General features: G+C 42.2%; 1 long non-coding RNA gene across 1 annotated transcript; it reads right to left on the bottom strand.

Moving 5' to 3' along the window:
• Positions 1 to 1,034: 1,034 nt before the first annotated feature.
• LOC138354047 (uncharacterized) lies at positions 1,035 to 26,602 on the bottom strand. The gene is made up of 3 exons (XR_011223404.1): positions 25,846 to 26,602; positions 11,648 to 11,737; positions 1,035 to 1,627 (listed from the first exon to the last, which is right to left on the bottom strand). It is a non-coding gene; the product is annotated as an uncharacterized lncRNA (long non-coding RNA).
• Between the last annotated feature and the right edge of the window lie 1,305 nt (positions 26,603 to 27,907).

The raw sequence follows: 27,907 nt of genomic DNA, 5'->3' as shown, positions 1-27,907 counted from the left end.
CGACGTTGGTCTCTTTTAAAGCGTTCTGTTTTGTGTCTGGAGAGTTTTTCATGAGTAGGCTGGCCGTTTTTCTGGTTATATAGTAAATCGTCAGTTGTATCCTCAGATTTTTGTCTGTAGGGATAACGTTCCTATTAATAATATCTTTCAGGACCCTTTTCCTCCTCCCACAGCTCATAAAACGGAGGAAAGGGTCCTGAAAGATATTGTTAATAGAAACGTTATCCTTACAGACAAAAATCAGAGGATACAACTGACGATTTACTATAAAACCAGAAAAACGGCCAGCCTACTCATGAGAAACTCTCCAGACACAAAACAGAACGCTTTAAAAGAGACCAACGTCGTCTATGCCTTCAAATGCCCTCTTGGGGACTGTAAGCTCAGAAAACACAGAAATCATCGATAGATACAGCGATTGCAGGCGGCTTGACGTTTGCGAGGCACTACACATCAAGAAGTCAACACCAGCAATCAACAGCCAATTAATGCACAACTATATTCTACCCACCTCAAGACTCCGCTCCAATATAGAAGCATCAATATGGACCAATAGGCTTTCTACAATCACTTCTATTCAATACCCATTGTTTCGTGTTCTGTCTTGTGTTGATGAAATTAATACCTTATTAAATACAAACCTCACCCCATCCACCTCACTCAAATGTAGATATAAACAAATCGGAGATGTGTAAGTTCTATTCAGTTGTGTATGTGTAAACTAAAGTCTTTGAAAATGTAATAAGTTTTACGAAACGCGCTCAAGTGTCGCGTCAGACTAGAAATAAAAATGAATTTTGGAGAATTGATTTTTGAATTACCACCAGCAATGAAAAGAAATGTACGAAAGATTGAGAAAATTCGTGTTAGAATTATTAATCTTACTTTTTCGGTCATATTTAATAATATATGTCTACAGGAAAGACTGCTGCCAAAATATACTAATATATATATATATATATATATATATATATATATATATATATATATATATATATATATATATATATATATATATATATATTTGATGGTTACAAGATATACATGGGTTGATACAAAAATAATAATGCAAAAAGGTGCTTAAAGGTTATGGATCTCATGAAAAACACAACAATGGGAAACATTGATGAATGTCACAGACGGGATCGATCATTGTTGCAAGTCAAACACTTCTTCGAATTCTTCTGAAGTTGGACTAGTGCCCAGGACGCAACAGGCATTTCCCCTCTGAATCGCAACACTGAGGCGCTGGAACAAGAAACTTTTTGCTCTCTGGTCTTTTGTAGCGCTGATCAATTTGTCCCCCAATTCCTTCAGGAACTTCAATGCACATTTTCCCCACGAACCGAGGGTCTCCGAGCCGATCGGAACAAAGCTCTAACAGTGTGCTAGACCTCTGTATTTAATTGTTTTCTGCGATTCCCTGAAAGAAGCAGCACCACCGCTTTCACGTGTGCTGTAGTGGAGGTAGGTACTGGTTAGTGTGGCAGCGCACGTGTAGTCCCATACCACTTGCTTACCATCCTTCCAAGGTAGCAAGGTGACCTCATCAGGGCGCTTCTGAGGGTCGTTAAGTCTGGATAGGTGTGGTTCTCTTTGTGCTGGGCAGCGGGCTGTGGCGAGGCTCCTGTTGATGATATATATATATATATACATTAGTATATTTTGGTAGCAGTCTTTCCTGTAGACATATATTATTAAATATGACCGAAAAAGTAAGATTAATAATTCTAACACGAATTTTCTCAATCTTTTGTACATTTCTTTTCACTGTTGGTGGTAATTCAAAAATCAATTCTCCAAAATTCATTTTTATTTCTAGTCTGTGTCTCGAGGTCGAATATGTCGTCCAATATATATATATATATATGTTTCATTGAATATGACCGCATATTCTGTATTTATTATTTTCTGGTTTAGGGCTTCTATCCCTCTAACTATTTTCTTAGCATCCGGGCTTAATTGAAATAGGAGTTCTCCAAAACTCATTTTCGTACTTTTAAGGTGAAGAAAAGAAGTGATTTACTATAGAGTGTATTACACTTATTTGTATAATTTGCACGACGTTTCGAACCTCCATGGTTCATTCTCAAGTGAACAGATCTTACAATACTAGTTGATTTTATACCCGCATTAGGTCAGGTGATAGTACAATGAAGGTGAAAACATGGGAGGATACATAAGGGATAAACATAGGGGCTGCAGAAGGCTTATTGGCCCATACGAGGCAACTCTTATCTAAACACAAAGATTAATCCAGTGTAATTGGCCTGTTATGTTGGACATTGTCTTCTGTGTTGGCATCGATATGTTCTTGTCTTGTCCTTACTCTCATGGTGGGTAGAGTAAATAGTTCCGTGATTTGGGTGTTCATGGTAGGTCGCTCTATTCTTATGTGAATTGCCTCAAGAATTTGTAATCTTCTTGAATCTTGGGTTTTGTCTATTATGCAAGTATTCTTGTTCAACATTTCTCTTGTTAGAGTAATGTCATGGGCTTGTCTCATGTGATTCCTAGGGGCACCAGATTGAAGATGGCATGTCAAACGCCTCGTCAGCTTGGTCGACGTCATACCTATGTACTTACATTGAAGGTTACATCCTTCGTGGGGGCAAGTGTACATGTATACAACGCTTGACTGCTGCAGAGGGTTCTCCGTCGGCTTCGGCCTGTTTTTGATAAGGAGTTCGGAAGTCTTCTTGGTTTTGTAGAATATTATCAGGTTTATGTTTTGGTTAGGAGTAGTGCTTTTTACTCCTTTACGGATTATTTCTTTCATTATTCTTTCCTCTTTTATATGTTCACTGTGCATGGTTGATTTGTAATATAATTTTATTGGGGGTGTTGTGGTTTCTGTTCTAGGTTCTGAATTATACCAACGGTCCAAGTGTCTTCTTATAGCAGCGTTTATTTCCGCGTTGCTATATCCGTTGTTCACCAATACCTGAGTTACTCTTTCAAACTCTCTACTCACGTTGCTCCATTCAGAGCAGTGGGTAAGCGCTCGACGAATATAAGCATTGAGAACACTGGCTTTGTATCTTTGGGGGCACTCACTTCTACCGTTCAGGCATAATCCTATGTTGGTGGGCTTGGTATATACGTTGGTGCTTAAAGAGGTTCCTGTTTTTGTTATTAGTACATCCAAGAATGGCAGACTGTTATTTTCACTATTTTCATGTGTAAATCGGAGTACTGACTCTCTCTCTAGGTGTCTTTTTAGGTCAATTAGTTCATCTGAGTCTTTTACTATTACGAATATGTCATCTACATAACGGCAGTATACAGTTGGTTTTTGTCTGCTACTGAAGACCCTATCTTCGATGGTTCCCATATAAAAATTAGCAAATAAAACTCCTAAGAGGGAGCCCATTGCTACTCCGTCTATTTGTAAATACATGTCTCCTTGTGGACTGATGAAAGGGGCTTCCTTTGTACATGCTTCGAGAAGACTTTTCGAGTGTGGCTCAGGTATGTCTAATTTGGGGGTGCTCTCGTCTCTGTATACTCTGTCCAGTATCATTCCTATGGTTGTGTCGACTGGGACGTTGGTAAAAAGGGATTCAACGTCCAGGGAAGCGATGGTTCCATCGGGCTGGGGAGCATATGTATTGATTCCTACCCATGAATACATGAACAAAATTAGCGACATCCTAAGTGACGACTCCAAATTTCAACGAATCACGAGGAACCCCGTAGAAGACCTTAAGCGGAAAGTAAACAAAACAATTACAGCAATCAACGCAAAGAAAGGCAGTGTGCATTTCAATAAACTTCAAGGCGACTATGGCTTAGGATATGCCTACGGCAATGTTAAAACGCATAAACCAGGTAACCCACTACGCCCTATAATCAGCCAAATACCAACCCCAACTTATCACCTGGCAAAGAAACTCAATGAACTCCTAACTCCATACACTCCAAGTAAGTTCAGTCTACAATCATCAGCAGATTTCCTAGAATTGATCAAATCTACCCAGCCCGATGGAATCATCGCTTCCCTGGACGTTGAATCCCTTTTTACCAACGACCCAGTCGACACAACCATAGGAATGATACTGGACAGAGTATACAGAGACGAGAGCACCCCCAAATTAGACATACCTGAGCCACACTCGAAAAGTCTTCTCGAAGCATGTACAAAGGAAGCCCCTTTCATCAGTCCACAAGGAGACATGTATTTACAAATAGACGGAGTAGCAATGGGCTCCCCCTTAGGAGTTTTATTTGCTAATTTTTATATGGGAACCATCGAAGATAGGGTCTTCAGTAGCAGACAAAAACCAACTGTATACTGCCGTTATGTAGATGACATATTCGTAATAGTAAAAGACTCAGATGAACTAATTGACCTAAAAAGACACCTAGAGAGAGAGTCAGTACTCCGATTTACACATGAAAATAGTGAAAATAACAGTCTGCCATTCTTGGATGTACTAATAACAAAAACAGGAACCTCTTTAAGCACCAACGTATATACCAAGCCCACCAACATAGGATTATGCCTGAACGGTAGAAGTGAGTGCCCCCAAAGATACAAAGCCAGTGTTCTCAATGCTTATATTCGTCGAGCGCTTACCCACTGCTCTGAATGGAGCAACGTGAGTAGAGAGTTTGAAAGAGTAACTCAGGTATTGGTGAACAACGGATATAGCAACGCGGAAATAAACGCTGCTATAAGAAGACACTTGGACCGTTGGTATAATTCAGAACCTAGAACAGAAACCACAACACCCCCAATAAAATTATATTACAAATCAACCATGCACAGTGAACATATAAAAGAGGAAAGAATAATGAAAGAAATAATCCGTAAAGGAGTAAAAAGCACTACTCCTAACCAAAACATAAACCTGATAATATTCTACAAAACCAAGAAGACTTCCGAACTCCTTATCAAAAACAGGCCGAAGCCGACGGAGAACCCTCTGCAGCAGTCAAGCGTTGTATACATGTACACTTGCCCCCACGAAGGATGTAACCTTCAATGTAAGTACATAGGTATGACGTCGACCAAGCTGACGAGGCGTTTGACATGCCATCTTCAATCTGGTGCCCCTAGGAATCACATGAGACAAGCCCATGACATTACTCTAACAAGAGAAATGTTGAACAAGAATACTTGCATAATAGACAAAACCCAAGATTCAAGAAGATTACAAATTCTTGAGGCAATTCACATAAGAATAGAGCGACCTACCATGAACACCCAAATCACGGAACTATTTACTCTACCCACCATGAGAGTAAGGACAAGACAAGAACATATCGATGCCAACACAGAAGACAATGTCCAACATAACAGGCCAATTACACTGGATTAATCTTTGTGTTTAGATAGGAGTTGCCTCGTATGGGCCAATAAGCCTTCTGCAGCCCCTATGTTTATCCCTTATGTATCCCCCCATGTTTTCACCTTCATTGTACTATCACCTGACCTAATGCGGGTATAAAATCAACTAGTATTGTAAGATCTGTTCACTTGAGAATGAACCATGGAGGTTCGAAACGTCGTGCAAATTATACAAATAAGTGTAATACACTCTATAGTAAATCACTTCTTTTCTTCACCTTAAAAGTACGAAAATGAGTTTTGGAGAACTCCTATTTCAATTAAGCCCTGATGCTAAGAAAATAGTTAGAGGGATAGAAGCCCTAAACCAGAAAATAATAAATACAGAATATGCGGTCATATTCAATGAAACATGTTTGAAAGAAAACCTGCTGCCAGTATACACCAATATATATATATATATATATATATATATATATATATATATATATATATATATATATATGTCGTACCTAGTAGCCAGAACACACTTCTCAGCCTACAATGCAAGGCCCGATTTGCCTAATAAGCCAAGTTTTCATGAACTAATGTTTTTTCGACAACCTAACCTACCTAACCTAACCTAACCTAACTTTTTCTGCTACCTAACTTAACCTAATCTATAAAGATAGGTTAGGTTAGGTTAGGTAGGGTTGGTTAGGTTCGGTCATATATCTACGTTAATTTTAACTCCAATAAAAAAAAATTGACCTCATACATAATGAAATGGGTAGCTTTATCATTTCATAAGAATAAAATTAGAGAAAATATATTAATTCAGGAAAACTTGGCTTATTAGGCAAATCGGGCCTTGCATAGTACGCTGAGAAGTGCATTCTGGCTATTAGGTACGACATATATATATATATATATATATATATATATATATATATATATATATATATATATATATATATATATATTGTACACCTCAAGACTCCGCTCCAATATAGAAGCATCAAGAAATATGGACCAATAGGCTTTCTACAAACACTTCTATTCAATACCCATTGTTTCTGTTCTGTCTTGTGTTGATACTTTTAATACCCTATTAATATCCCCTCCTGTTCTGTCTTGTGTTAATGCCACATCACCCTTCCCACCTCACTCAAATGTAGATATAATATCAGAGAGACGTAAGTTCTAATCAGTTGTGTATTTGTGAAGTCTTTGAAAATGTAATAAGTTTTACGAAACGCGCCCGTGTCGCGTCAGACTAGAAATAAAAATGAATTTTGGAGAAGTGATTTTTGATTAACCTCCAACAGTGAAGCGTAATGTACGAAAGATTGAGAAAATTCGTGTTAGAATTATTAATCTTACTTTTTCGGTCATATTTAATAATATATATATATATATATATATATATATATATATATATATATATATATATATATATATATATATATATATAAATATATATAAATATATATATATATATATATATATATATATATATATATATATATATATATATATATATATATATATATATATATATATATATATATATATATATATGTCGTACCTAGTAGCCAGAACTCACTTCTCAGCCTACTATGCAAGGCCCTATTTGCCTAATAAGCCAAGTTTTACTGAATTAATATATTTTCTCTAATATTTTTCTTATGAAATGATAAAGCTACCCATTTCATTATGTATGAGGTCAATTTTTTTTATTGGAGTTAAAATTAACGTAGATATATGACAGAACCTAACCAACCCTACCTAACCTAACCTAACCTATCTTTAAAGGTTAGGTTAGGTTAGGTAGCCGAAAACGTTAGGTTAGGTTAGGTAGGTGAGGTAGTCGAAAAAACATTAATTCATGAAAACTAGGCTTATTAGGCAAATCGGGCCTTGCATAGTAGGCTGAGCAGTGAGTTCTGGCTACTAGGTACGACATATATATATATATATATATATATATATATATATATATATATATATATATATATATATATATATATATATATATATATATATATATATATATATATATATATATATATGTCGTACCTAGTAGCCAGAACTCACTGCTCAGCCTACTATGCAAGGCCCGATTTGCCTAATAAGCCAAGTTTTCCTGAATTAATATATTTACTACAATTTTTTTCTTATGAAATGATAAAGCAACCCTTTTCTCTATGTATGAGGTCAATTTTTTTTTATTGGAGTTAAAATTAACGTAGATATATGACCAAACCTAACCAACCCTACCTAACCTAACCTAACCTATATTTATAGGTAAGGTTAGGTTAGGTAGCCTAAAAAAGCTAGGTTAGGTTAGGTTAGGTAGGTTAGGTAGACGAAAAAACATTAATTCATGAAAACTTGGCTTATTAGGCAAATCGGGCCTTGAATAGTAGGCTGAGAAGTGAGTTCTGGCTACTAGGTACGACATATATATATATATATATATATATATATATATATATATATATATATATATATATATATATAAGGAGTACCACCTCTAGCTGGAAGAAGGGGGACCCATAGCCTCGGAGGAAACCACGCATAACGCATTAGAGGGAATGTTTAGATCCCCTCCAATACAGTTTCTGTGTGCTTTTCTCCTACCACCCCCTTCCTTGAATATTTTTTGTGCTTTATTATGCATTTGATGGTTACAAGATATACATGGGTTGATACAAAAATAATAATGCAAAAAGGTGCATTATATATATATATATATATATATATATATATATATATATATATATATATATATATGTCGTACCTAGTAGCCAGAACTCACTTCTCAGCCTACTATTCAAGGCCCGATTTGCCTAATAAGCCAAGTTTTCATGAATTAATGTTTTTTCGTCTACCTAACCTACCTAACCTAACCTAACCTAGCTTTTTTAGGCTACCTAACCTAACCTTACCTATAAATATAGGTTAGGTTAGGTTAGGTAGGGTTGGTTAGGTTTGGTCATATATCTACGTTAATTTTAACTCCAATAAAAAAAAATTGACCTCATACATAGAGAAAAGGGTTGCTTTATCATTTCATAAGAAAAAAATTGTAGTAAATATATTAATTCAGGAAAACTTGGCTTATTAGGCAAATCGGGCCTTGAATAGTAGGCTGAGAAGTGAGTTCTGGCTACTAGGTACGACATATATATATATATATATATATATATATATATATATATATATATATATATATATATATATATATATATATATATATATATATATATATATATATATATATATATATGTCGTACCTAGTAGCCAGAACGCACTTCTCAGCTTACTATGCAAGGCCCAATTTGCCTAATGAGCCAAGTTTTCATGAATTAATATATTTTCTCAAATTTTTTTCTTATGAAATTATAAAGCTTCCCATTTCATTATGTATGAGGTCAATTTTTTTTTATTGAAGTTAAAATTAACGTAGATATATGACCGAACCTAACCTAACCTAACCTATCTTTATAGGTTAGGTTAGGTAGCCGAAAAAGTTAGGTTAGGTTAGGTTAGGTTAGGTCGGTTAGGTAGTCGAAAAACAATTAATTCATGAAAACTTGGCTTATTAGGCAAATCGGGCCTTGCATAGTAGGCTGAGAAGTGCGTTCTGGCTACTAGGTACGACATATATATATAAAATAGTGGTACCACTTGTAATTGTCGGGACCCATAGCCTCGAAGAAGAAAATAAAGAGTATTCAGAGAAGTGGGTTTCCACTGAACAGTTTAATACTTTCTTCTCCTAGCACTCCTCTTCTTTTCTATTTATTTTATTTTATTTTAGGACATTACTACAGTTTACAGAGAACCAGCTCTTCAGAGGTGGGGTACATGCCCAAGATACAGCACGCATTTCATCTCTAGATCGTGACACTGAGGAGCTGGAACAGGAAACTGGCCGCTCTTGAGTCTTTAGTTTTCCCAATGAGTGCCTTACCCACCTCCTTTACGAGCTTAAGTGCATCTCTACCTCCAGGCGCCAAGGGTCTCAGAGCCTTTCGGCACGAACCTGTAACAACGTTCTAGGTCCCTGTACTTGATGATTTTCTGGGTCTCCCTGGAGGCGGCTGCCCCACCTCCCTCAGCTGTACTGTGAGGCAGATAGGTATTAGCTAATGTAGATGAACACGTGTAGTTCCATACGACCTATTTACCTTCCCTACATGGCTGCAGGGTGATTCCACCTGGGCGTTTGTGACTGTTGTCTGGGCTCCCAGCTGTAGCCAAACTTCTCTTGATGATACCATTGACTGCTTCATGTCTGGCAATCTTTCTCTGTGACTTACGAAAGATGAAAACATAGCCACTGCATTGGTCTCCCCGCGCATAGCGACAGATACACCAGTGTACGGTGGAGACAGGGACGGCAAGGCGCAGGGCAACACCAATACTTAGGGCCCGACGGTCCAGGCGGGAGCCCAAGGCAGAATTAGAGGCAGCCAACAGAAAGTCCGTGGCATGGGGAGCTTGCACAGCTAGAAGATGCGCTCTGTCCTTCCCAGAAGCTGCCTCCCACAATGCTGTGGCAATGTTCTCCACTATTGGGTTCCTTGTGTCCTCGGGATTTACCACCTTGGCAAGCACAGGGCTGCCCTTACATTTAAGTCCCATAGACCTGGTCACTGCGCATGCAGGGTACACAACATTATCCTCTGCGGCAGGCGGATCCAGGCAAACCTTAGGGGTAGGCAACATAATAGGCAGTCTGGAGTCCCCTACCTTATCCCCTGCTAAATCATTACCGACTATTACATCAACATTAGGGAAAGGTAGGTATGAAGTGACTCCAACTGTACAAACACCCTTGTGGAAATCAAATTCCAGGGTAACCTTATGGAGGGGTACTGCTCGAGTATCACTAGTGACACCCTCGACCAGTACCACCTCTCCAGTGTCGAGAGTGTTGGCACCTTGCAACGCAATCTCTAAAATTAAAGTCTGGATGGCACCGGTGTCTCGGAAGATCACCACGTCCTTCCAGGAAAAACCCTCAGACAAAAGTAGTCTCCCTTTCGATAAGAATGGGGTAAGCAAGTCCAACCACTGTGGGTTGGAGGTCTTACTCCCTAACCCTTCCGAAGGCCTCAAGCCCTGTGTCACAACTAGAGCATTGGGTCTTTTTTCTGGGTACAGTTGCCAACAACGGCTAATAGTGTGGTTTGGACGATTACAGTGACCACAAAAACGTCGGGGAGAAGAGACATTACTAACAGAATTACCCTTCGGTTCACCCTTAGGTGCCGTGGGGCTAGACACTTTAACAGGGTTAGTTATGTCTGAAACAGAAGGTGCATTAGTTAAAAGGTTAGAATGAGCTGGTCTGGACTGGCTGTGGGTATAAGTTTTGCTACTCTGTGGGGTATAATTATTTTTATTGGGCCTTCTGCCCGCCAATTGGTAGTTTTCTGCCAACTTGGCTAAATCCCCTATTTTAGAATTTACCTCTACCCTTCCTCTAATGTAATGTGAAACATTCTCTGGCATAATATCTATAAAATGCTCCATTAAAACTAAGTTCCTGAGAGCCTCGTATGTTTCGGCTTTCGCCGAGCGAATCCATCTATCAAACAATCTAATTTGATCATTAACAAATTCAGTGAGCGGTTGGTTGTGAGTAGGCCTAAGGTTGCGATAAACTTGGCGCTTCAGGAGTAATTTCATATGCCCGCAAAATACATTCCCTGACTTTATCATATTCAAAACACTCGTCGTCAGGCATGTTTATAAAAATATCTTGTGCTTTACCCCTAAGTCTTCCCTGTAGGATTTTCACCCACTCTTCCTTTGGCCAGTTCATGGACATGGTCAATCTCTGAAAATGGTTGAAAAACCTTTCAGGGTCTGACTCGGAAAATTCAATTATTCTTTTTCTCATAATGCCTGGGGTTTGAATCCCCGGCAGGTGGAGGTCCAGTGGCATTCGCTCTAATTCTAGCCTCCTCGGTTTTGAGTCTTTGCTCCTCTAATTTTATTTTTGCTAATTCTAGAGCTAATTCTCTATCCCTATGAGTTTCACTTTCTGCTTGGCTAGGCTGGCATAAAGGTGTATCACTTGCCAATAGTTCTTCATCAATACAATGCTGTAATATTTCATTCACCAAAGTCCACTTTTTATCCACGTCATTTAATTCTAAGCCAAATTCTTTGCCTAACAATACTAAATTAGACTTGGTAAGTTTCTTTATCTCTACTGCTGAAGGCTCCATTGCCAGTCTCTGCATTTCAGATGCCATCACTAATAATTTTAGCTCCCAGCCAAAGAAAAAATTAAAAAATAAAAATTGGGAAAAAAAACAAAAAATTGCACGGCCCCTAACACAAGGCCACACTAACCTTAATCGTGAAGGGATCCAGCTGGTGTCCAGTCAGTGCAAGAATGTCCTTTGCTAGATGAGCTGGACCCTAGGCTAGCACACAACTGTTCTGCGGAAAACAAAAAATTTTAGTTTTGGCACTCAAGTATCTAATTTTTTACACTTTTAATGTTCATCCCGGACTGGCCAACCACTTGTTATAAATAATGTGTGTGGTGGGCTTGCTATGGGGGAACTGGTACTATTAAGGGGTAAGGGTAGTTAGAAGACAAGAGTATCAAATATGGGAGAGCTAAAAGGCCCGGCCCCCAAAATAAACTATCCACAGTAATAATACCTTGCTACTAGACCATATATGTCAGTCTAAGGGTTGATCAATGCACTCCCACACAGGAAGAAGGGATACTCTATAATTCATGTACTTATTTATTAACCCCTTAACAACCCCCCATATACACTCACACCAATAACAATAATAACTTTACCACCCTATCTTACGTTAAAAGCCTTGGTCCACATAGACAGGATACAAGGTTTACACTGAGAACAAGCTAGGGTAAAGTACTACTGGATAAGCACTGAAGCTGGATGCAGCTTAGGGTAGAGACACCACGTGGTACCCTAATACAAAACACAACACTTAGGGGTACCCAAACACTGGCAAATGCTACCCCCAGGTCTCACCAATCGTTACTACCAGAGTAGGCACACTTAAACACCATACAGTACTTAACTTAATGGTACAGGAACTTAAGGTAAGGGAAATAAGTAAGAGGAGAAGGGAGGAGAGTAGGGGTGCAGCCACAGAGTAGGTCTCGTCCCCACGAACGCCAGCCAGAGAAGACCGCTCCTAGCGACCAGCTAGGCCTCCCGCATGACGTGGTGCCGGAAGGAGCCTAATTGATCGTGCAGCTAAGCACATTAAAGATCTTCCCCTATGCAACGTATTGTTACTTTACAAATGATTAGAAAGTATTAGTCAACATAGTTGGTGCCTATGTTATTATTTAATAATCAACCCCAAGCTCAGTCTTTAAATGCTCTTTGAGAAACAAGAATAGTCTTACGTCTGGCAGGGAAGATACAAACAACTGCCGCTCGTGATGCACTCAACTGTACTACCAGAAAGTTTAATAGCTCAATTTTGACCTCTGGTTTCCACTGGAGAACCCAGGGTCGTAACAGGAGTACAGAGTATTTATAGAGTAGAATTTTCATATCATTATACCAGAAATCTGTTTTCCAACATTTATAAAGTATTGTGATTCTAAATCTGTTTTTCAACATTTAAACAAAAGTGTCCAGACATTCTTTATACCGATGTTCAGAGCCAACTTTATCTTTTGTATCAATTGTTTATATTGAGTAATTGAGAAAAAAAATTGGTGCTGATGGACGCTGAATGTAGTCGCTTACGGTGATGTTGTCAATCTTGCTTCTCCCATGCGTAGACACCGATACCTGGTCCTCTTGTACTCCCATCCGGTACTCTTGAATGACGACAGAGTGTAGTTGAGCGGAGTTCCAAGTGACAGCTGTAGAATACTGTTACTTCGGCCATTGATCTTGCTCCCAACAGTCCACATGCCTTCATATCAATCGCAGTTCACATGGCAGTCTTGATGTTAAACTTGACGGCGCAGATGAACACAGCAGAGCAGGACTGGATGTACCAACGGTGTCTCGTAACAGGAGTGGAGTCAGAGGTCGTAGAGGCGGGTTGCTTGTTTGCAGAACAGGTGAATCTCGTCTTCGAACATTGCTCACGTCATCTCAGGCATTTCTTGATGTCACCAGGTTACTAGGCCGTAAACACCAACTGTGTATACCCTCGTACCGCCGACTTTAGGCCGAAGGAGGCAATTTTGCGACCTTCTATTGGCGAATCCCGGAACTCTGTAGGGAAACCATGCCTTCCACCTGTGACCGCCTTAGTTCCGCGTTCCTGTTGCTTCAGATGACGTAATCATTAATCTTCCGGCGAAACTTTTGAGTACTGCTACGTGCTTTCCATTTCTTGACCTCTCCTCCAACACTGCTGGAATGGCTGCAGTCTTGATGACGCAGCAGGTGGGTAGTGGTGATCTCGAGACAGCTACCCCTGCGTATCTCTGGTGACTGCTATATGTGGACAGCTCGCTGGCCCTGACAACCTCGTTTAGTGACGTGGTAATCGGCCGGGTGACTCTTGGATAGTCACTCATCCCCAAAGTAACTGATGTATGGGTTACTGGGTCTAGTGGGGGGAGGGCTTTGTGTAACGTGCCTCCCCCCCTCGGTCTTTACAGACAAGGGTTCACGTGTGGCTGGAACAACTGGGTCGGTGTACCAATCAGACCTGGGAACAGACAGACACAACACAGCGGAAGCATAGATATACTCTGAGTTTGGTGGAGGTGGAACCCCAGAGCATGGTAAAAGCTGCTACCTGAGTTAAGTATATTAATAGTTCACCTCATTGCCTTTACAGGAAAATCTAATGAATACTAAAGTATACTAACCAAGGAAGTTACTTTACTGTATAGCGCGAGAGCTCGTCACCATAGGGTGGCGAGACTGCACCTGACTACTGATGAGCGATGACAGAGGGTCATCCTCGTCCTCTGACTCGTCGGTGAAGCCATGAGTCAGCACTGCTGAGTCAGGAACTAGACCCGCTGAAGGCAGTTCTAATTCCTCTCTAGCATGATAATGTTTTAATATATTTACATGAATTGTCCTTTCCACCTGGTCCTCGAATACTCCTTTTATAACAAGATTAACCGGCCCCGCCCCTTTAACTACTCTATACGGTCCTCGCCACCTCGGAGCAAGTTTCCTACTCTGATGGGCGGGCGCAGCCTCATTCACTCTCAATACGAGGCTTCCTTCCTTCAACTCAAGAGGGCGCACTTTCTTGTCATAAAAATGAGCATACCGAGTCCGTGCCTTCTTGGACGCCTCAGCTGCAATATTCCATGCGTTTCTCATTTTTCCAAGGACCTCTGAAGGATAGTCCTCCCCGTATGCAACATTATGTCTGTTAAGCAGACCTGAGGAGAAATTGCATGAATTACCAGTAAACAAATGAAGGGGTTGGGTGTTAATCGATTGGTGGATGGCAGTATTCAAGGCTAATTGAACATAGGGTAGGTGTTCATCCCAAGAGTTTGCATCATGTTCAGCAAGGATTGCAAGCATATCCTTGACTGAACGATTAGTCCATTCCGTAATTCCGTTTGCTTGTGGGTGGTAGGCTGTTGTAAAACCCAAAGTTGTTTCTAAAATCTTACAAACTTCCCTAAATGTATTCCCATTGAATTCTTGTCCCCGGTCAGAGACTAAAACCTTAGGAGGTCCGAATACAGTAACGAACCTACGCAAGAACGCATCTGCAACCGTACGAGAATCCTTCTGAGGTAATGCAACTTGTGTAGTGTACCTAGACAGATGGTCATCCAGCACCAACACGTATCTATTTCCTGAATGACTGTGATGTAAATCAATCAAATCGTCCCCCACACGATCTAGAGGTTCACGAATTTCAGGAATTTCCTGAAGTGGGGCTTGTACCTTAAGGGTGCCTTTCCTCCTCTGGCAACGATTGCACGACTTCACGAAATTGATTACTTCAGAAAGTAATCCTGGGAAATAAAAGAGACTTTGCTTTTAAGTGGGTTTTAAAGACCTCGGATGCCCTGCAATTTTAGATGCATGCGCAAGCTTTAACGCTGATGACCGCAACGCGTTCGGAATAACTAGTTGAAATACTGCTCTAACATTCTGGCTATTAAAATAATACAGGACACCGTGTTTCATCTCAAAATCATGAATAGGTAAATTCTTTTTCTTTTTCGGGTATTTTCCTCCTTCTAAATACTCAATAATTTCTTTCCATCTGGGCTCGCTCATCTGGTATTCTCTCATTTTATCTGATGGAATTGTTTCAATATTTTCATTCACTTGAACTGCCACTATGTTTCTACTTAGCGTATCTGGCACAACATGTGCTGGACCAGGCTTGTACAAAATCTGGAATGAGTGGGCTGAAAGTTCGTGAGACCAGCGTGACATTCGTGGGCATTTTGTTCGCTTCTTAAAGATGTGTGTCAATGGTCTGTGTAAATTACAAAGTGCCGCTGAAATTGGTAAGGCTCGAAATACCTAACTGATTCTACTACTGCCAGTGCCTCCCGATCCGTAGCTGATTAATGAACTTCAGGTCCTTTGACCTTTCTACTGAAATAGGCTACCAGATGGGGTAAATTATCCACATCTCGCTGAATTAAGCACCCGCCAATAGCTATACCGCTGGCGTCAGTGCACCTCCCACTCTTTCTCAAAATCAGAAATAGCCAATACCGGTGTCGTGATTAGTTGGCCCTTCAGTTTGCAATAGGCTTCATCACGCTCAGATTTCCATACAAACTTCGCATTTTTCTTTGTCAGATCAGTCAGGGGTGCTTAAATGACAGCGAAACCTTCAATATGACGACGAAAATATCCGGCCGCCCCCAAAAACCTACGCACGTCCTTTGCTGTCCTTGGAGTAGGCATGTCAGCAATGGCGCGGCAAGAATCTGGGTCAGGCCGGATACTGTCTGGGCACACCTGGAACCCCAGAAATTTGAATTTCTGAGCCGCCAGGGTGCATTTCTGAACGTTAAGCTTGAACCCTGCCTGATCTAACAACGTCAAAGTCTCAGTCAAGTCCCGTAGGTGTTCCTCAAACGTCCTGGAATATATCACATCATCATCCAGGTACGCTAAAGAATACCTACCCAGGACCGGACTGAGTATGAAGTTTATGGCCCTCTGAAACGACGAAGGCGCTATCTTTAAACCAAACGGTATCCTACGGAATTGATAAGTGTGCCTACCATCCGAGAATGATGTTTTATCCCTATCCTGTTCTGCCACCAGAATCTCCCAATACGCCGATTTCGCGTCAAGAGTTGAGAAATACTTTGCAGCACCAAATTGATCTATTATCTCCTGTATTCGGGGCAACGGATACACATCACCCTTAGTTGTTTCGTTCACCTTCCGGTAGTCAACACAGAAACGATAACTACCGTCGGGTTTCCGAACTAGCACAACTGGAGAGAGCCACGGTGACGTACTAGGCTCTATCACGCCCTGTCTCAACATTTTCTGGCACTCCTCCCTGATAACGTTTTTTGCCTGTTCCGGCAACCTCCACTGTCTCGTGTACACAGGCTTAAAGATGTGTGTATTCCCATACCAGTTGGTATGGTGTGCTCGATCCTATCAAAGAGACCAATCTGGTCATCCTCTGTCGCAAATAATTTCGGGAATTTTCGCAAAACTCCTCTCAGTGCCTTCCTATCCGCCTGTGTAACATGTTGCAAATCAAGTGCTGAAATTAATTTTTCTACGTCTTCCACATTCCGTGCAACATTTCTCGTCTCGTACAGTACTTTGGGTGGTGTTTTAGTATCTATCATGTTCAATGCACTACATTGTGCAGCGACGGTTGGCGTCTCAGCTGACTCATGGTGAAAGATTTCTGTGGCCTGCACCATGGTTCCCTGAGATACCCTATCACCTGCCCTGAAGCGAAACGTCTTGTGTGAAAGATTGACAACTGGAATGAGTGCACCTTTGTCGAGCACTACAATTAAGTGATGAGAAATTAATAAGCTGTCACATCTCCCAGCCACCTGAAAGGTGGTACCCGGTTGTATGTGACGTCCCACGGCTACTTTAATGAATTTAACAGAATGTGGTGGGCAACTCTGTTTGGTCAATGCATGCAATGCGCATGACCTCTTAACTGTGTCTGGAAGAGACTTAAAAATCAATTTTGGATAGTGCGCATATTATTTTTGCTTCCTCGTAATTGAAGCTACAACTGGGGGATGGTCGATCATCTTCACTGGGTAGGAAGTCTGTCCCAACTGCAACCTGCAGTTCCTAGCCCCTTTTTGAGCAGACAAGGAATAATCAAATCGTGACAGAAAATCAGTCCCCTTTAAGATGTGACCCGGAAAATCAAGGTTCTCTACGATCGTACATGTGTGAGGTTGCAATTCCCCATCAATCTCAAAACTAACTGTACCTTGACCTACGATCTCAATCTTTTCCCCATTGACCGCTGTTAATGTCTTTGCGCTACGTTTAAGACGTGCATACTTAAAATTGCTGAAGGCTGAATTTTTAATTACCGTTGCCTGGCTTCCTGTATCAACAAAAGCTGGCAATCTTACACCTTCCACTTTCACCTCAAAAGTAGGCCTACCATCACTAGGAGCCTGCTTTCATGCTTTCGTAGTAGTGACTTTACAGTCCCTCTGTATATGCCCGCGCTTCCCGCAGGAGTAATACCTCCGCGGGTCTCTCTTGGTACCCCGCGTAGGGTGGCTCGAACGTGCAGCTGAGGGCTGCTTCCCGCCTAATGAACCCGCACTACAGTTACTCGGCTTGGCTCCCTCGCCTTTACTTAACGCCTCTATGTATGGGGACGACTGAGCGCCCAGCGTCTCTGAGCGCATCTGCCTGTCTAAGGCTGTGGCGGCGTGTTGGACTTCGTTCTTTATAACTCTCAAACGCTCCCTCCGCAACTAAAGATGGCCCCATAGCAGAAGGTAACGTTCTGCAGAACAATTGTTTAGCGAAGCGCTCTGCCTGACTCGAATCTAGCCCCAGTTCCGTAGTAAGATTGTCAACCCTACTCTTTAATAGCGTCCCGAAATCTTTGATGGTACTGCGGTCATCCTTCTTAAGTGACTGCAGGTAAATCTGAGCTTCATCTTCTGACACTTTATCCTTAAACCTGTCCCTAATCGCTTGGACAAACTGAGGCCAAGTCGTCAGGTGCTGAAACTCTGTCAATCTCGCCAGTGAACCGGCTATGTCCACGCAAGCCCCCATAGTGAGAGTAATCTTCAAACTATCCTCTGGGACAGCCTCCATCGCACTAATCTTACAAAGCCAGTCTTCCACTCGGCGGTTGCGTTCCACCTTAATAAGCGGCAACTCCTTACCTCTGAGTGTCGGCAGAGTCAACTTGGGAATCAGACTCATAATTCCCGGTTTGTGTGACGCTGGGCTACTGGCAGTGGGTGGGCCCTGGGGCTAGGGTATGGATTGAGGTTGGGGTTGGGGTTGAGGTATGGTGTGGGTGGCCTGGGGTTGGGAAAAAGTAGGGGGTATGGCTTGGGTAGTCTCGGGTTGGGGTATGGATTGGGGTTGAGGTATGGTGTGGGTGGCCTCGGGTTGGGGTATGGATTGAGGATGGGGTTGGGGTTGGGGGTTGAGGTATGATGTGGGTGGCCTCGGGTTGGGGTATGGATTGAGGTTGGGGTTGAGGTATGGTGTGGGTGGCCTGGAGTTGGAATAGGTATTGGGTGGCCTGGGGTTGTAGTAGGTATGGTGTGGCCTAGGGTTGGGGGAAGAGTTGGTATAGGAATTGAGGTTGGGGATGGTATAGGAATTGAGGATGGGGTTGGTATAGGAATTGAGGGTGGGGTTGGTATAGGAGGTGGGGTTGGGGCTGTTGTAGTGGCGAACGAGGTGTACGTAGGTGTTGTGTTATATGGGGTAGTTCCTGCTGTTGGTGTGGCTGTTCATGTTCCCATTGAACAGGTTGCTGGTCATGTTCTCTACTGAACAAAGTGAGACGTCCTACCGTACTAACTAACGCTCCCTGTCCAGCTCCCTGTATGCCTTGTTGGCATGGCGTCGATGTTGTATGTGGGGGGAACCCAAGACGCCTCCCCCCACTCTTGGGACGAATCCTCGCGAGATTCCCCACTCATGTCAATAACCGTATGCGTACTGGAATGGGAAGATACCCTCGACTGCTCAGTCCCATGCAGAACCCGTGACCCTGTCGCCTCAGTCCCACTGACTCCCTCTGTGATGTCAGCTGAGCTACCTGAGCGGTCCCCCAACTCCCCCGTGGTGTCAGAAGAGGTGCTGTCCTCTACACTTTCACTCCCACTGGTCCCTACTGACTGGTCACTGTCTGGGTTAAACATTCCCTGGGATTCCCGGTGTGCCATGTCTCTTGTGACTACCCTTTAATATACCCTCGACCCGGACTCACTACAACCGTGATCTTACACAATTAAAAAAAATCACAACTTTTCCAAGAGAAAACTAACGAAATTCCCAAAATTAAGAAATACAACGATTAATCGAGAGAATCGCTGAAGTGAATTCAATGAATGAGCGTCTGCCCCGCACTCGTGTCCGACCGTGAAATAACCCGCAGTCCTATTACTGAAAACTAAGTCCTTTACGTTAAAAAGTTAAAGAATCGAATTTATATAAAACAATTAAAATGATAAAGTAACTAACGCACAGCACTCGTGATGGATTAATAAAGAATATTTACTGTACTTCAACACTAGATGCACTTGAAGTAAGCAGCGTGGCCACTGATGACTGGTGGAGCGAAACCAGCTGCGCTGAAAAACACAAGTCCCACGCTTTTTTGCTTAAACGCTTAAAAATCAATATTTTTATTCCAAAGGAAAATAACTAGTTTTATGTTAATAAACCACTCTAGCGATTAATATAGACACCCAGGACATATATTTGCTTGTCAAAATTGATTTTTCATCAAAAACTGTGTTTTTACTCAAATGCTGGACTCTGCCAATTTTTCTGCACCCGGTAAAAGTCTATCATCCCAAATATCGCAAAACTTCCTTAATTCGCAAAAATGTTTTTTTTCGTTCACAGATATGAATACGCTGTTACTTAATACTGACACTGTACACAGAACAATACTGATGCCGCGGGCGGTTTCAACACTCATTAATTCGATTTTTTGTTAAAATCCGAGGTTTTCACCTCAAATGGACTCTGACAAAAAGACAACACGATTTTCTCGAAAAATAACTAAATTCGGCAAAAACGTAATTATCAATGTTTAATGCCTAAGAACAGAATTACGTCCCTTGCACACACTAGAGGGTAATACTGACCCTAGAATATACACGAAATATGAAAATTCGAATTTTCGTTAAAAAGTCCGATTTTAGCCCAAGCTGGACTTAGAAAATTTTCCACCTACGTTTCTACCAAAAAATAATTCTATGTCTAAAAACGCAATTCTATCATCTTACTGGTACAAACTAGAAAAATATCACTCGCATCATCTGGGGAATCATAATGACGCCCAGATCATATACGTGCCCCGCAAATACCAATTATTTACAGTTAACGACTTTCCGACGTTGACTTAGCCGAAAACTTATCCCAAAATACTTAGAAATATTTCCACAAGCTCTATCAAACATTTACAACGAGAATTACTATTCCTTAACAAACTCCTTCACTAACTATAGTGACCGACATATAGTCCTAAGTCTAGAGGATTAACTACGCTCTAGAAAACCACGCCTCTGACTTGGACTAATACAATAGGGAATAACAAAACTTAATGTATGGACTTAGCCTAATGCACAAGAAAAATACTGAACACTTGGGAAAAATTTAACCGGGGATTGAATTAAGGGGAAAAAATGGTTAATCTCTAGAAAAACGCAAATAACAGGAATTACTTGACATAAATACAATTATACTTAATTCGAAGATACACTCGATATAATCCTATAATGAGCTCCTACCGGCTCGCCATACCACGCCTAGCCTAGGGGTCTTGACCGTCTACGTTCTAACGGAGCGACATGCAGCTTTCAGCAACAATTAAGACTCGACACGACTCAACTTCCACTAAGTATGCGATCACTTAGTCATTGAATCGCTGCTAGGTACTTTACTAGTCCGTCCCTCGGAGGCCGCAACGCCCTTCACGGATTTACGTTTTCTCTAGCGTTTTGGGTCGTCTAACAACGCCCTTGGATAAATCTTCTGGCGTCCCACAGATAAATCCGCCCAGACAGCCCACAAGGAACTGCTGTTGAGAGTATGGTGGCTCCCAACACCTCTGAATCAATTGTAATGGGTCGAGTAAGGTACCCAGTCCAATCAATTCGGAGCGGTCTCCTACTCAATAAATCTTAATAGCCTAACTTACTAACTAATTCTTAATCATATCAGCCCGCACGACCCCAAGATTCGCCAACCCCCACTCAACCGCACTGTTGTGAGGCGCACTGCTAATCCTGGCCCGCCCTGTGGCTTACCTCCCTAGCATCTACGCACGTGTCCGAATGGCTAGACGCGTGAGCCTTTCAACAATTTCAAATAAAATTGTTGAAACCACCGTTGTGCACCATTGTAACACGGGTGGGGGGGGGGGGATCCGTTCTTTAAATTGTATCTTCGTTCTCTCTACCCCTCTCTGTACCTGTATTCAACTTTAACTCTCTACCAAGGGACCCCAAAACTTTGACTCGAGTCGGCCCCACGCCACGTGGTCTTAAGACGATTGACCGACTTAAGATTCTACAAGCCGTATGACGTGAAATAGACTTCTAGCAAAGCTCTAGAATCGCCTTTACTGCCTCCACCAGACCAGTAACACTGAGCAATGATCGAAGTCTGGATCGATCATGCAAATCAATAAACTTTGGGGCTTGATCCCCAATAGTAATATATGACTTGGATATCCGTAAGTGTGAAAGTAATTAACAATCAAAGGGAATAATGAATTCTGATTCGGTGTTAGAATCGGCGCCCAACTCAACTTGGCCTCTCAGCTACCCACATGGTTTGGGACAATTCACATAGATTTACAAAAATGGAAATTAATAAAAAAGACAATTTAATAGCAAAAGGGTTTATTCAAAAACTAAGTTGAGTTGACCTATTCCTTATAACAACACTCTCATAGCAACTTTATCTTTTTGGCGACCAGCTAGATGTTAGTGCTAAGGTCTTGGGAAGAGATGGAGTGGACACCTTCCCTGTGTTGCTCCGGATCCAACACTGTCCTTCCCACATGCTTCTCTACCCAGACGCCCAGATCTGTATCCTTACGCTTGACTTTACTACATTGCTCGTAGGTGTTTAAGTTTAACAACTAATCCCTGTTGCACTGAATGATCCAGATTGGTTGAATTCTTTTAACTGAAGTTAATTACACAAGCATCTAGGGAAGAGCTATTTCCGTTTACAAAATGGCTATTTGACCTTTGAGAAAATACCAAAAATATGGAGCTTTGGTGACCTTCGTGACCTAAGGTCGCCCAAATCCTTCTGCCTCCAAGTCTTGTCCCGCTAGTGACGTCACTGATGGTGACTTAACTCATTATTCTGGCAATCAGGGTACTCTTGATACTATAACCAGGATTATTATACAATTTGAATGAAGACTAATTTCTCTAGATAAGTGAATTCTGTAAAATAATTCATTATACGAAACTGTGAACAAAGGCGGCAATTTCACCGCCAATCCCCCCATGAGATGCTCCCGGGTCACCACACATGGGTCCAGCTTCCCATTCTGACATGCGCAGATAAAATATTCTGGATTATTCCTACAACAGCTAGTTTGTTACAACCCCCCCCCCCCATACACAAGCACTTAGTAAACCTTGTTAATTTGTTCAAAATAATGAGGTTTAGTATCCAAACCCAGAATAAACTCAACTCATGCCACAAAAAAAAGCTAACCTATGAAAATTTGACAATCATTAGATTGTCCAACAACATCATAATAAACATGTTCAAATTCATAAATTTCTAGGCTGTCAACTGACAGCAATCCTCCAACAACAGGAAACATACATCCTACTCTTACTGACATAGGCTAAATAAAATGTCCCTACTCTAACAGCAACAACAGTTTTTGCTCGGATGTTCCTTACAGCAAAAGCCACTGGGTAACGAGTAGTGATACACATCATCGTGATTAGGTAAATATTACCAGACTTAGTTCTAGGTAATGGACCAACACAGTCCATTACCACATGAGAAAATGGTTCCTCTGGCACGACAATAGGCCTTAGAGGAGCTTTAGGTGGAGTCTGGTTTGGTTTCCCAACAAGTTGGCAAGCAATACACGCATTACAAAATTTTGCCACATCGCTTTTCAGCTTGGGCCAGAAAAAATACTTTAAAATTTTGTGATACGTAATGTTAATACCTTGATGTCCCCCATAAGATCATCATGAGCAGCTGCCAAAACTCTTTCTCTATAGCAGGTCGGCAACATAACCTGGTGGACTACCTCCCACTCATTTGACAAGGGAGCACTCTGTGGTCTCCATTTTCTCATCAAAATCCGATCATTGTAGTAGTACCCAGTTGCTGCGTCTACAATTTCCTCCATAGAGACGGCTGTCTCATGACAATCTGCAAGAGTGGGGTCAGCTTTCTGTAACTCACTCAAGGAGGCATCTAGGCCTTGGTCAGATGCCATTGGCCGAGGCTCAACAGTGTTCTCCTCCACCTTCCCACTACTCTCGGTAGGTGGCGGTGGCAGGTTCTCCACATTGTCCTCGGCCACGTCATCGAGTCGGGCCATGAATGTGTCCGCGAGGTCCACTTGGTTTTCACCACCCGGAAAATTCCTCGTGTCCTCGGGATTTACCACCTTGGCAATCACAGGGCTGCCCTTACATTTAAGTCCCATAGACCTGGTCACTGCGCTCGCAGGGTACACAACATTATCCTCTGCGGCGGGTGGATCCAGGCAAACCTTAGGGGTAGGCAACATAATAGGCAGTCTGGAGTCCCCTACCTTATCCCCTGCTAAATCATTACCGACTATTACATCAACATTAGGGAAAGGTAGGTATGAAGTGACTCCGAATGTACAAACACCCTTGTGGAAATCAGATTCCAGCGTAACCTTATGGAGTGGTACTGCTCGAGTATCACTAGTGACACCCTCGACCAGTACCACCTCTCCAGTGTCGAGAGTGTCGGCACCTTGCAAAGCACTCTCTAAAATTAAAGTCTGGATGGCACCGGTGTCTCGGAAGATCACCACGTCCTTCCAGGAAGAACCCTCAGACAAAAGTAGTCTCCCTTTCAATAAGAATGGGGTAAGCAAGTCCAACCACTGTGGGTTGGAGGTCTTACTCCCTAACCCTTCCGAAGGCCTCAAGCCCTGTGTCACAACTAGAGCATTGGGTCTTTTTTCCTAGTACAGTTGCCAACAACGGCTAATAGTGTGGTTTGGACATTTACAGTGACCACAGAAACGTCGGGGAGAAGAGACATTACTAACAGAATTACCCTTCGGTTCACTCTTAGGTGTCGTTAGACAATTTAACAGGGTTAGTTATGTCTGAAACAGAAGGTACATTAGGTAAAGGGTTAGAATGAGCTGGTCTGGACTGGCTGTGGGTATAAGTTTTGCTACTCTGTGGGGTATAATTATTTTTATTGGGCCTTTTGCCCGCCAATTGGTAGTTTTCTGCCATCTTGGCCAAATCCCCTATCTTAGAATTTACCTCTATCCTACTTCTAATGTACTGTGAAACATTCTCTGGCATAATATCTATAAAATGCTCCATTAAAACTACGTTCCTGAGAGCCTCTTTATGTTTCGGCTTTCGCCGAGCGAATCAATTTATCAAACTCTCTAATTTGATCATTAACAAATTCAGTGAGTGGTTGGTTGTGAGTAGGCCTAAGGTTGCGATAAGCTTGGCGGTGAGCTTCAGGCATAATTTCATATGCCCGCAAAATACGTTCCCTGACTTTATCATATTCAAAACACTCGTCGTCAGGCATGTTTATAAAAATATCTTGTGCTTTACCCCTAAGTCTTCCCTGTAGGATTTTCACCCACTCTTCCTTTGGCCAGTTCATGGACATGGCCAATCTCTGAAAATGGTTGAAAAACCTTTCAGGGTCCGACTCTGAAAATTCAGGCAAATTATGCTTTTTCTCATAATGCCTGGGGTTTGAATCCCCGGCAGGTGGAGGTCTAGTGGCATTCGCTCTAATTCTAGCCTCCTCGGTTTTGAGTCTTTGCTTCTCTAATTTTATTCTTGCTAACTCTAAGAGCTAACTCTGTCCCTATGAGCTGCACTTTCTGCTTGGCTAGGCTGGCATAAAGGTGTATCATTTTCCAATAGTTGTTGATCAATACAATGCTGTAATATTTCATTCACCAAAGTCCACTTTTTATCCGCGTCATTTAATTCTAGGCCAAATTCCTTGCCTAACAATACTAAATTAGACTTGGTAAGTTTCTTTATCTCCACCACTGAAGGATTCTTTGCCAGTTCCTGCATTTCAGATGCCATCACTAATTAATTTAGCTCCTAGCCAAAGAAAAAATTAAAAAATAAAAATTGGAAAAAACAAAAATTTGCACGGCCCCTAACACAAGGCCACACTTACCTCAATCGTGAAGAGATCCAGCTAGGTGTCCAGTCAGTAAAAATGAATCCTTTGTTAGAGGAGCTGGACCCTAGGCTAACACAACCGTTCTGCAGAAAACAAGAATTTTTAGTTTTGGCACTCAAAAATTAATTTTTTTTCAATTTACTGTTCCTCCCGGTCAGGCCAACCACTTGTTATATAAATGGTGGACTTGCTATGGGGAACTGGTACTATTAAGGGGTAAGGGTAGTTAGAATACAGAGTTATCATATGAGGGAGAACTAAAAGGCCCGGCCCCCAAAATAACCTATCCACAGTAATAATAACTTGCTACTAGACCATGTCAGACTAAAGGTTGATCAATGCACTCCCACACAGGAAGAAGGGATACTCTGTTCTAATATACTTATTTATTAACCCCTTAACAACCCCCCATATACACTCACACCAATAACAATAATAATAAAAACTTTATCAAACTATCTTACATTAAAAGCCTTGGTCCACTTGGACAGGATACAAGGTTTACACTGTGAACAAGCTAGGGGTAAAGTACTACTGGATAAGCACTGAAGCTGGATGCAGCTTAGGGTAGTGAGACCACGTGGTACCCTAATACAAAACACAACACTTACGGGTACCCAAAACACTGGCAAATACTACCCCCAGGTCTCACCAATCGTTACTACCAGAGTAGGCACAATTAAACATACAGTACTTAACTTAATGGTACAGGAACTAAAGGTAAGGGAAATAAGATAAGGGAGAAGAGGAGAAATGCAGCCACAGAGTAGGTCTCGTCCCCACGAACGCCAGCCAGAAGCCAGCTCCCAGCGACCAGCTCAGGCCTCCCGCATTGTGGTGGTGCCGGGAGGAGCCTAATTGATCGTGCAGCTAAGCACATTAAAAATCTTCCCCTATGCAACGTATTGTTACTTTACAAATGATTAGAAAGTATTAGTAAACATAGTTGGTGCCTATGTTATTATTTAATAATCAACCCCAAGCTCAGTCTTTAAATGCTCTTTGAGAAACAAGAATAGTTTTACGTCTGGCAGGGAAGATACAAACACTTTCAGCTCGTGATGCGTCCAACTATACTATGGGAAAGTTTAATAGCTCAATTTTGACCTCTGGTTTCCACTGAGGAATCCAAGGTCGTAACATGGATGTTGTGTGGCGGTGGTGGTGGGTGTTGTGTTAAGGTGGTAGGTGTTGTGTGGTAGGGATGGGTGTTGTGTGGTAGGGGTGGGTGTTGTGTGGTGGGCGTGGGTGTTGTGTGGAGGTGGTGGGTGTTGTGTTGTGTTGTGGTGGGTGTTGTGTGGTGGTGGTGGTGGGTGTTGTGTGGTGGTGGGTGTTGTGTGGTGGTGGTGGGTATTGTGTGGTGGTGGTGGGTGTTGTGTGGTGGTGGTGGTGGGTGTTGTGTGGTGGTGGTGGTGGATGTAGTGTGGTGGTGGGTATTGTGTGGTGGTGGATGTTGTGTGGTGGTGGGTGTTGTGTGGTGGTGGTGGTGGGTGTTGTGTCGTGGTGGTGGTGGGTGTTGTGTGGTGGTGGGTGTTGTGTGGTGGTGGTGGTGGGTGTTGTGTGGTGGTGGTGGGTGTTGTGTGGTGGTGGTGGTGGGTGTTGTGTGGTGGTGGGTGTTGTGTGGTGGTGGTGGTGGGTGTTGTGTGGTGGTGGGTGTTGTGTGGTGGTGGTGGTGGGTGTTGTGTGGTGGTGTTGTGTGGTGGAGGTGGTGGGTGTTGTGTGGTGGTGGTGGGTGTTGTGTGGTGGTGGTGGTAGGTGTTGTGTGGTGGAGGTTGGTGTTGTGTGGTGGTGGTGGTGGGTGCTGTGTGGTGGTGGTGGTGGGAGTTGTGTGGTGGTGGTGGTGGGTGTTGTGTGTTGGTGGTGGGTGTTGTGTGCTGGTGGTGGTAGGTGTTGTGTGGTGGTGGTGGTGGGTGTTGTGTGGTGGTGGGGGTTGTGTGGTGGTGGTGGTAGGTGTTGTGTGGTAGGGATGGGTGTTGTGTGGTGGGGGTGGGTGTTGTGGGGTGGGTGTTGTATGGAAGTGGTGGGTGTTGTGTTGTGTGGTGTTGGGGGTTGTGTG

Source organism: Procambarus clarkii, chromosome 61 (assembly GCF_040958095.1).
Source record: "Procambarus clarkii isolate CNS0578487 chromosome 61, FALCON_Pclarkii_2.0, whole genome shotgun sequence".
Taxonomy (NCBI): Eukaryota; Metazoa; Arthropoda; class Malacostraca; order Decapoda; family Cambaridae; genus Procambarus; species Procambarus clarkii.
The sequence above is the reverse complement of the archived record's forward strand: the minus strand, read 5'-3'. Positions and strand labels throughout refer to the sequence as shown.